The following is a 12,137-nucleotide window of genomic DNA, read 5'->3' on the forward strand; positions in this document are numbered from 1 at the left end:
TAGCCCGTCCTGCAGCAGCGTGCTGCGAGAGCTGGCGGCACAAGTTCAAAGGTTCGCCCGTGCTCCTGTTAGCGGCGGTGGGCGGAATGACGATCAGCGGCGAGTAGCAGGGTATCAACTAGCGGGAATTGGCAACAGGACCAACGGCTATGTTTATCCTCAACGCGTTTCACATGTGACAGTGCTTCCTCAAGAGTGCTAAAACAGTTTTATTTGGCTTTATTTATTCATTAAAACTTCAGTACTTCCGGCGGAAATGACCAAGCGGAAGTCCATAAAAAGGTGGCAACCATGTGCTCTATTCCTTCCATTAAAAAACCCTCTTTGGTAACTCGTTATAAAAAATGTATGATACCGACCTTAAAGTGTTTTGTTATATTTAAAGTTATGTAAAAAGTAGTTCACAAGAATGCTGATAATTCTATGTTTAACCCTGTAGGTTCAAGAGTTGTTAATTCATATATCCAGAAGGTTTCTTTTTACTTCAGACATGAAATTGGATCTTCTCCTTTCCAGCCAGGAGTGATTTTTTGAATCCCCATAAATTTTGTACCAGTTGGATCTTTATTATGATATTTCAAATAATGGGAGGAAACGCTGCGTGAATCCAATCTTCTCTTGATGTTATACAAGTGTTCTGCTATTCCGATTTTCAGCTTTCTTTTAGTTTGGCCAACATATTGTTGGCCACAGGGACATTCCAAGGATAAAGAACTTTCTCCGTGTCGCATGTAATTGTATTATTGAGCTTGTATTCCTTTTTTGTTGTTCTTGATGCAAACTTTTCTACATCTTTCCCCGCATTACCTTGAATTGAACAACATTTGCAATTTCTACAGTAGTGGAATCCTTTTTTGGCTGACAGTTCCTGCTTCTTCTCTTTAATGTAACTAATTGTGAGTTCTTCTTTCAGACTTTTTGCTTTCATGTACATTATTTTTGGTTTGTTTGGTAAATATGGGCATGGTACAGTATCTAATTTCAAGATGTGCCAGTGTTTCTGAAGGATATTTTCTATTTGTTTAGGTAATTTCCGTTATATTGAGTGATGAACGACAGTCTCTGTGTGTTGTCTGAACCCTTGTTTTTGTATTCTAGCATCTCTCCTCGACTAATTTTTTTCACCTCCTCTAACGCCTTCTGCAAGAATTCATGTTCGTATCCTTTCTTTTGGAATTATGATTTTAGATTGGTACTTTGTTCTTCAAAGACGACATTCTGTGTGCAATTCCTTTTTATGCATCTGAATTGGCCTTTTAGGATATTATTGATCCAATTTTGGGGATGGTTACTGTTTTCCGGGAGATAGCCGTTTCCGTCTGTTGGTTTTCTGTGTGTTTTTGTTTGAAGGCCTGTATTGTCCACATAGATTTCTAAATCTAAGAAGATCGTCATCTCTCTGCTGTATTGGTCACGAATTCCAAATTCATATCGTTCTGATTCATATGTTCCAAAAATTCTTTCAGCAGTTCTTCTGGTCCCTTCCACACAAAGAATACATCGTCGATGTATCTTTTCCAGCAGAGTAGATATGATCTGTACGGGTTGTTACCCCAGATGTAATTCTCCTCCCACCATGCTACGGTCAAGTTCGCGTACCCTGGGGCAAACAAAGTCCCCATAGCCGTACCTTGCTTTTGCAAGTAGACTTCCTCTTCAAACCAGAAGTAGTTGTGACTCAGGACGAACTCTATATTGTCCATGAACAAATTGATCTGGGAGTTTTTCATTTCCGTCTGAGTTGACCAGAAAAGTCTGGTGGCCTTACATCCGTCAATGTGTTGTATATTTGTATATAAGGATTTTATATCACTGGTGCACAATATGTAGTTTTCTTCCCATTTGATTTCATTAATGGTCTTCAGTATACTTATTGTGTCCTTCAACTAGCTTCTTTGTTTTTCTACCAGCGGTTGCAGATACTTGTCTACATATTTTGACATGTTGCACGTTACATAGTCTATTCCATCGACAATTGGGCGTCCTGGTGGGTTTATCTGATCTTTATGGACCTTAGGCAAATAGTAGAAGGTTGGGATTTTGGGATGTTGATTATTTATAAATTCCTGTTCTTGGATAGAATTCCCAATTCATATCCTTCCATTGAGAGTTCTTCCAGTTGTTGTTGGAACCGTCTTGTAGGATCTCCCTTTAATTTTTCATATGTGTTATGGTCTGAAAGAAGTCTTTTAGCTTCCATTAAGTATGCTGTTTTGTCAAGGATTACTATGCCCCAGACCCCCCCCCCCCCCCCTTGTCCGCTGGCTTTCTAACAATGGTCTAGTCTTCCCTGAGGATTTTTAAAGCCTCCTTTTCTTTTCTTGTAAAATTGTGGCCAGTTTTGGGTTTGTCTGGTAGTTTTTCAATTTCTTCCTCTATTAACTTTTGGAATGTTGAAACATGTGGACCTTTAATGTGAGATGGATAGAATGTTGAACTTGGTTTCAGATTTGTATGTATATATTCTTCTGTTGTGTTTGTTGAAGTTAATTGTGTAGTTTCTTTTGTGAAGAATTTTTGAATGCATCATTTTCTCAAATTTATTTGTATCTATATACAAGTCAAAATTATTCACTTTTGATTGAGTTGCGAATTTTAGTCCTTTTTGTAAGACTTTCTCATCCTCCTGGCTTAATATTTGATTGCTTAAATTGAAGATCCTAGTGTCATTTATAATCTGTGGTCTATTTTGTTTTTTCTTCTTTTGTCCTCCTTGTGTTCCCCTCTGTCTTCTGACCAGCTTTTCCTTCTGCGCTTTCATGCTGATCCTCTTTGATCCGGTGATTCCATTGGTTTCCATGCCTTGGCTAAAAAATCATCATCGGTCTCAGTGTCATAGTCTGTTACAGTGCCGGAACTAGGCATTTTAGCGCTGTATTCAAGAAATGGCATCCGAACTCACCAGGGGGAGGGGAGTCAGCACTCTCTCTCCAGTGCTGAGTCTGGCCGAGTGCTGTGCTGCTGCCGGGACCCCGGACTTCGTGGGTGGCAGCCGGCAGGACTCCTCAGTGGTGGGGAGCTCAGGCGGACTTCAGAACTGGGCCTGGCTGGTGCTTGTGGGCGGGTAGGCGGGTGGCCGCGTGTACAACACCATGCGCCGTCGCTCCCACCACCGAGTCCGCTGAACGCTATAACCTAGCGCCCGCTCCGGCATTTGGGGAAGGTGTGGGGGGAGACATCACTGCATCAGAGAGGTACATTTGGCCTGATAGTGTCGAGTGGGAGGCTGGGCTGCACGGGCAGGCTAGGGAACAGCTCCGGAGCTGTCCTGACTCCTGCTTTCTGCATTCAGTATCCTGGCTCCCTGCTGATGCTGACCACTGTCCATCATCAGCGATGCGCTCCCTTCACGTGTGCAAGGCACACTCAACACACAGCTAGTTACGGCTCTGGTCTGTTACATAATTCCTTTTTTGGGTGTATTTTCTATGACTCCTTGGTTTTTCCATGCTTGTTTCTATTACTTGTAAGAGAGATTTAAAATTCTGTGCTTCTTTATCTTTCGCTTCTTTTTGTCCCTCATTGAAGGCATCCCATCCGTCAGGCCTATCGGTGATGACTCTTTCTTCACCGACTGGGGTGGCACCTCATTCCACCCGGCTGGTTGGAAATTTATTGTGCAGCTGAGCGTGAGGTCTCTACAGAATAGCTTTGCAGGGCGGCCATGTGTTTTTTCTGCCCATACTTTTCTTACGCTTCAGACCTTTGCGTCGCCTGATGCCACCTTCGGGCATCTTGTTCTTAGTGCAGTCCAGGAGATTCCCCATCCTTGAGAGGACAGCTTTAGGATGTCCCAACATAATGGATCCTGTGCGCCCTAGTGGACGTGAAATAAAATGGGATTACCTGGTTAAATTATTTTCGAGTCCATAGAGGGCATAGGACGGGATGTAGTTATGTGACCGGCAGGCAGGAGACCACCGGTCCCAACACCTCCCCCCTTCAGCCCACTGAAAATCCAGATGGTCGGCATGCCGACCAACAGGGACTATTCCCCTCGTGGGCGTCACCACAGAGCCCGCGAGGGGCTTCTTTCGCTCGCCATCCCCCCCCTGGCTATGCTGACCGCCAGTCACGCATACCCAACCACACAGGACACCCTCCCTGGCGCACCTGGCTTGTGGGACTTTATTCCTATATTATCAGTTGTGTGTCCATCTTCCTGTGATTGTGTCTCTGTGGGATTGATGGTCTTCCTTCTCCATGTTTTTCTTATATATTCCATTGAGGCTACAAACAAAATGTTGTTAATTACCGCTTGTAAGGGTGGAGCAGCTGGTTGTTTCCAATTAGATATCAGTAATTTGGCAGAATTAAATATTTGATTACATAGTTTGCTCCCTGATCTTGAAATCCTTTCCAGTGGCTTACAAAGTAATGGGTTTTTGGGTATACAGGAATTAAAGTTATTACTCAAATGGGAGAAAATATCATCCCAATAAGAGCCAATCCTCAGACATTCCCACCACATATGTAAGAAGGAGCCCTTGGAACCACATTTTTTCCAGCAAAGATCTAAACTTAAGGGAAAGATATGATGTATTCTTACAGGAACCATGTACCACCTCGAGTAAACCTAAAAAGGCGTTTTCTTCGAGATTGGAATTTATAGAGGCTTTGGCAACCAATGCTCTAATTTCTGACCAATCCTCCACCTACAGATACATACCAAAATCATGTTTCCAGGCTAGTTCGAATGGCTCCTTGGGAGAGGGGGAGCCAGCCAGGAGAGAGTACAGAATCGATATAATATCTCTACGGTCAGGGTTCTGAATACACATTCTTTCAAAAGGAGTTGGGAGTCTGAGTTTGCCAGGTTTACTTAAAGAGTGTACGAAACTGGTAATCTGCAGACAACTGAAATATCTGGAGCGCTGAACACCATATTTCTCACATAGGGTTGAAAAGTTTTGTGGAGCAAATTCCCCGGAAATGTGTAGAAGCCTGGTTATTCCCACTGTGACCCAAGGGTGCATATAGGAAGCCATACAACCCAAGGGTAAATTAGGATGGCACTAGAGAGTTTTCATATGAGGAGGATAGGATGCTAATGTGAATTTCTTATTCAGGCTATCCAAAGTTTTTAATACAGAATGAACACATGGAGTGTCACCTACGGATGCTGGTCTCATATGTGGAGGTAATCATGGGAGAAAGCTAACTCTGTGGTCATTAACAAGGTTATTTTCTAGAGATACCCATTTCTTACAACCCTCTTTAGTGTGCCAAGCCACAATGTGACTCAATTGTGTGGCCTGGAAGTACCGTTCGAATATAGGGAGGCCTAAGCCACCATTAGTCGAAGATTTAGCAAGACAATTTCTACTATGTCTAGGTGGTTTGTTTGACCAAATACATTGGTCACACAAAGATTGTACTGTACGGAGATAAGAAGTAGGGACAACTATGGGAATGGTTTGAAATAGAGCAATCTTGGTAGAATTTTCATTTTAACTGAATTTATTTTACTCGTCCAAGAAATGCATAAGGGAGTACATTTAGCTAAATCCTTATATAACTTAACCGATGCATGAGGGAGGTGGAAAGCCAATGCTTCAGATATAATACAATTCCCCTTGTGTCCTGATAAATTACCATACAGTGAAAGTTCAGCCTTTAAGTTAGGAAGGGATGTCAATTGAGACGATAAAGAAAGTAGGACGTCATCAGCAAAAAGTGAGAATTTATATTGGGAACCCTGGACAGAAATCCCTTAAATTACAGGATTCCTCCTGATGTGAGCCGCGAGTGGTTCAATACTTAGGGCGTATAACAAAGGGCAATCTTGTCTGGGGCCATTACCCAAACAGAAGGAAGGAGAGCCCATTAGTGGAAACTATTGCCATGGGATTGTGGTACAGAGCTTGCAATGCAGACATAAAGCCACCGCAGAGGCCATAGGATCCTAAAGTTTGGAACGTAAAAAAGGCCAAGATAGGAGATCCAAGGCCTTTTCTGCGTCTAACGATAAAATTCTGTTTATTGATGTGTGTTATTGATTGTACGCCTGGTGTTGTCAAGGGCCTATCTTGTAGGGACAAATTCCACTTGATCTGCGTCTATCAGGTGTGACCAGTATATCTTATGCCCGATAGCCAGTATTTTCGCAAGTAACTTTATGGGGTATATTCAATTGAAGTCGGATCCATTCCGACATTCATTTGTCAGAACGGATCCGACAAGGGCTATTCAATGCCATCTCAATCTGACTTTAAAAAAAGTCCAATTGAGATGCAGGCTCAGACAGGGGAGAGCAGTGCTACAGCAGCGCAGGCGGAGGATGTGTCACAGCCGCTGCTCACGGCAGCATCCACCCGTCTCCAGCAAGTGAGGTCTCGCTTGCTGGAGCTGGGTGGACGCTGCTGTGAGCGGCGGCTGTAACACATCCTCCGGCTACGCTGCTATAGCCGCTGCTCTTCCCCGTCTCCCCGCTGGTCTCCCCCCCCTCTCGGCTCCCTCATCTCAATCAGACTGTTTTTAAAGTCAGATTGAGATGGTCGGAAAGGGGCCTTTTGGCCCGGTTTTCGATAGAAGCACACGGATCGGCAGCTATTCCGCCGGTCCACGTGCTTTTTGATCGAATTCCTCGACTTGTCGAAAAATTTTGGGTTATATTGAATAGGTCGGAACCCCTTCTGACCAATAAAAGTCGAAAACTGACGTATTTTCCACAGACGTCAGCTTTCGACTTCAATTGCAAATACCCTTATGTCTGCATTGATAAGTTAAATTGGGCTATAACTCGTGCATCATGTGGGATCTTTTCCCGGTTTAAGCACAATGATTACGGATTTTAATGAGTCTGCATGAAAGTGTTCCCCTTTCATTATTTAATTAAAAACAGCAACCAAATGGGGAGCCAGTAAACCCGAAAAAGATTTGCAGTAGGACATAGGGAAACTGTCAGGGCCCAGAGCCTTAGACGGTTTTTAAGTCTTTAAAGCCGAATGAAATTCCTCAATTGAGATGGGGGGGACTAAGTTCAAGGTACTTATGGCAGAATCTGAGAGTTTAGGAAGGTTACAGGTATCCAAATACAGGTTGAGTATCCCTTATCCAAAATGCTTGGGACCAGAGGTATTTTGGATATCGGATTTTTCCGTATTTTGGAATAATTGCATACCATAATGAGATAATAAGAATTTACTTACCGATAATTCTATTTCTCGGAGTCCGTAGTGGATGCTGGGGTTCCTGAAAGGACCATGGGGAATAGCGGCTCCGCAGGAGACAGGGCACAAAAAGTAAAGCTTTTCCAGATCAGGTGGTGTGCACTGGCTCCTCCCCCTATGACCCTCCTCCAGACTCCAGTTAGGTACTGTGCCCGGACGAGCGTACACAATAAGGGAGGATTTTGAATCCCGGGTAAGACTCATACCAGCCACACCAATCACACCGTACAACTTGTGATCTAAACCCAGTTAACAGTATGATAACAAAAGGAGCCTCTGAAAGACGGCTTCCTACAACAATAACCCGATTTTTGTAACAATAACTATGTACAAGTATTGCAGAATAATCCGCACTTGGGATGGGCGCCCAGCATCCACTACGGACTCCGAGAAATAGAATTATCGGTAAGTAAATTCTTATTTTCTCTATCGTCCTAGTGGATGCTGGGGTTCCTGAAAGGACCATGGGGATTATACCAAAGCTCCCAAACGGGCGGGAGAGTGCGGATGACTCTGCAGCACCGAATGAGAGAACTCCAGGTCCTCTTTTGCCAGGGTATCAAATTTGTAAAATTTTACAAACGTGTTCTCCCCCGACCACGTAGCTGCTCGGCAGAGTTGTAATGCCGAGACCCCTCGGGCAGCCGCCCAAGATGAGCCCACCTTCCTTGTGGAATGGGCATTTACATATTTTTTGCTGTGGCAAGCCTGCCACAGAATGTGCAAGCTGAATTGTACTACAAATCCAACGAGCAATAGTCTGCTTAGAAGCAGGAGCACCCAGCTTGTTGGGTGCATACAGGATAAACAGCAAGTCAGATTTCCTGACTCCAGCCGACCTGGAAACTATATTTTCAGGGTCCTGACAACATCCAGCAACTTGGAGTCCTCCAAGTCCCTAGTAGCCGCAGGCACCACAATAAGCTGGTTCAGGTGAAACGCTGACACCACCTTAGGGAGAAACTGGGGACGAGTCCACAGCTTTGCTCTGTCCGAATGGACAATCAGATATGGCTTTGTGAGATAAAGCCGCCAATTCTGACACTCGCCTGGCCGAGGCCAGGACCAACAGCATGGTCACTTTCCATGTGAGATATATCAAATCCACAGATTTGAGTTGTTTAAAACAATGTGATTTTAGGAATCCCAAACTACGTTGAGATCGCCCAGTGCCACTGGAGACATCAAAAAGGGGTTGTATATGCAGTACTCCCTTAACAACTTCTGGACTTCAGGAACTGAAGCCAATTTCTTTCTGGAAGAAAATCGACCGGTCGAAATTTGAACCTTAATGGACCCCAATTTGAGACCCATATACACTCCTGCTTGCAGGAAATGTAGGAATTAACCTAGTTGAAATTCTTCCGTGGAGCCTTCCTGGCCTCACACCATGGAACATATTTTCACCTAAGCGGTGATAATGTTGTGCGGTCACCTCCTTCCTGGCTCTGACCAGGGTAGGGATGACCTCTTCCGGAATGCCTTTTTCCTTTAGGATCCGGCGTTCACCCGCCCTGGCGTCAACGCAGCTGCGGTAAGTCATGGAACAGACATGATTCTTGCTGAATCAAGATCCTTTCTAGTATCTCTTGAAGTTCCGGGTACCAAGTTCTTCTTGGCCCAAACCGGAACCCCGAGAATAGTTCTTACTCCTCTCCTTCCTATCATTCTCCATACACTGGGTATGAAAGGCAGAGGAGGGAACACATACACCGACTGGTACACCCACGGTGTTACCAGAGCGTCCCAGCTATTGCCTGAGGGTCTCTAGACCTGGCGCTTCATGTGGGACGCCATCATAACCACCTTTGGTCTTTCCCAACGGTTTACAAACATGTGGAAACTTCCAGATGAAGTTCCCACTTTTCCGGGTGGAATTCATTTATGCTGAGGAAATCTTCCTAGTTGTCCACTCCCGGAATGAACACTGCTGACAGTGTTATCACATGATCTTTCGCCCAGCGAAGAATCCTTGCTGTCATTGCCCTCCTGCTTCTTGTGCCGCCCCGTCTGTTTACGTGGGCGACTGCCATGATGATGTCCTACTGGATCAGCACCGGTTGACTTTAAAGCAGAGGTCTTCCTAGGCTCAGAGCATCGTAAATTGCCCTTAGCTCCAGTATATTCATGTGGAGAGAAATCTCCAGACTTGACCACACTTCCTTGGAAATTTCTTCCTTGTGTGACTGTCCCCCAGCCTCTCAGGCTGGCATCCGTGGTCACCAGAACACAGTCCTGAATGCTGAATGTGCTGCCCTCTAGAAGATGAGCACTCTGCAGCCCCCACAGAAGAGACACCCTTGTCCTTGGAGACAGGGTTATCCGCTGATGCATCTGAAGATGCGATCCGGACCATTCGTCCAGCAAATCCCCCTGAAAAGTTTTTGCGTGAGATCTGCCGAATGGAATCGCTTCGTAAGAAGCCACCATTTTTCCCAGGACTCCTGTGCATTGATGCACTGATACTTGGCCTGGATTTAGGAGGTTTCTGACTAGGTCGGATAACTCCCTGGCTTTCCCCTCCAGGAGAAATACCTCTTTCTGGACTATGCCCAGAATCATTCCTAGGAACAGCAGACGCATCATCGGAAAACAGCTGCGATTTTTGGAATATTTAGAATCCACTCGTGCTGTCGTAGAACTACTTTAGATAGTTCTTTTCCGACCTCCAACTGTTCTCTGGAAACTTGTCCCTTTCAGGATATCGTCCAAGTAAGGGATAATTTAGATGCCTTTCTTCTTTTAAGAATCATCTTTTCGGCCATTACCTTGGTAAAGGCCCGGGGTGCCGTGGATAATTCAACGGCAGCGTCTGAAACTGATATTGACAGTTCTGTATCACGAACCAGAGGTACCCTTGTTGAGAAGGGCAAATTTGGACATGGAGGTAATCCTTGAGGTCCAGGGACACCATATAGTCCCCTTTTTTCCGGTTCTCTATCACTGCTCTGAGTGACTCCATCTTGATTTGAACCTTTTTATGTAAGTGTTCAAAGATTTCAGATTTAGACTATGTCTCACCAAGCCGTCTGGCTTCAGTACCACAATATAGTGTGGAGGACTAATACCCTTTTCCTTGTTGTAGGAGGGGTACTTTGATTATCACCTGCTGGAAATACAGCTTGTGAATTTTTTCCCAATACTGCCTCCTTGTCGGAGGGAGCCGTTGGTAAAGCAGGCTTCAGGAACCTGCGAGGAAAAAATGTCTCGACTCTCCAATCTGTACCCCTGGGATAATACTTGTATGATCTAGGGGTCAACTTGCGAGTGATCCCACTGCGCGCTGAGACTCTTGAGACTACCCCCCCACTGGTGGAGGGCTTCTTTTCCTGGGAAGGGGCTGCCTGCTGCAGTCTACTTCCCTTTCCTCTATGTCTGGGCAGATATGACTGGCCTTTTGCCCGCTTGCCCACATGGGAACGGAAGGATTGAGGCTGAAAAGACAGTGTCTTTTTCTGCTGAGATGTAACTTGGGGTAAAAAGGTTGGATTTCCCAGCTGTGGCCGTGGCCCCCAGGTCCGACGGACCGACCCCAAATAACTCCTTCCCTTTATACGGCAATACTTCCATGTGCCGTATGGGATCTGTATCACCTGACCACTGTCGTGTCCATGACATCTTCTGGGAGATATGGACAACGCACTTATCTTGATGCCAGAGTGCAAATATCCCTCTGTGCATCTCGCATACATATATATAGAATGCATCCTATTAAATGCTCTATATCAATATTTTTAGTCAGGGAATTCGACCAAGCCAACCCAGCACTGCATCTCCAGGCTGATGGCGATCGCTGGTCGCAGTATAACCACCGTCTGTGTGTATATACTTTTTAGGATATTTTTCCAGCTGCCTATCAGCTGGCTCCTTGAGGGCGGCCGTATTTGGAGACGGTAACGCCACTTGATAAGTGTGTGCTTCCTAATGGGTGCTTCCCAACGCGCCCTAACTTCTGGCGGGAAAAGGTATAACGCCAATATTTGCTATCGGGGTAAACCCACGCATCATCACACACTTCATTTTATTTTATCTGATTCAGGAAAAACTACAGGTAGTTTTTTCACTTCCACATAATACCCTTTTCTGTGGTACTTGTAGTATCAGAAATATGTAACAGCTCCTTCATTGCCCTTAACGTGTGGCCCTAATGAGGAATACGTTTGTTTATTCACCGTCGACACTGGATTCAGTGTCCGTGTCTGTGTCTGTGTCGACCGACTGAGGTAAATGGGCGTTTTTTATAAAAAAACCCTGACGGTGTTTCTGAGACGCCTGGACCGTTACTAATTGTTTGTCGGTCGTCTCATGTCGTCAACCGACCTTGCAGCGTGTTGACATTCTCACGTAATTCCCTAAATAAGCCATCCATTCCGGTGTCGACTCCCTAGAGAGTGACATCACCATTACAGGCAATTTCTCCGCCTCCTCCAGCATCGTCCTCATACATGTCGACACACACGTACCGACACACAGCACACACACCTGGAATGCTCTGACAGAGGACAGGACCCCACTAGCCCTTTGGAGAGACAGAGGGAGAGTTTGCCAGCACACACCAAAAAACGCTATAATTACATAGGGACAACCTTATATAAGTGTTTCTCCCTAATAGCATCTTTATATATATATTTATATCGCCAATTTGTGCCCCCCCTCTCTGTTTAAACCCTGTTTCTGTAGTGCAGTGCAGGGGAGAGCCTGGGAGCCTTCTCTCCAGCCTTTCTGTGAGAGAAAAAAATGGCGCTGTGTGCTGAGGAGATAGGCCCCGCCCCTTTTACGGCGGGCTCGTCTCCCGCTCTTTAGTGAAGTTTGGCAGGGGTTAAATATCTCCATATAGCCTCTGGGGGCTATATGTGAGGTATATTTAGCCAGTATATAGGTTTACATTTGCCTCCCAGGGCGCCCCCCCCCAGCGCCCTGCACCCTCAGTGACAGCGTGTGAAGTGTGCTGAGAGGAAAATGGCG

This window comes from Pseudophryne corroboree, chromosome 4 (genome assembly GCF_028390025.1).
Source record: "Pseudophryne corroboree isolate aPseCor3 chromosome 4, aPseCor3.hap2, whole genome shotgun sequence".
NCBI classification, from domain to species: domain Eukaryota; kingdom Metazoa; phylum Chordata; class Amphibia; order Anura; family Myobatrachidae; genus Pseudophryne; species Pseudophryne corroboree.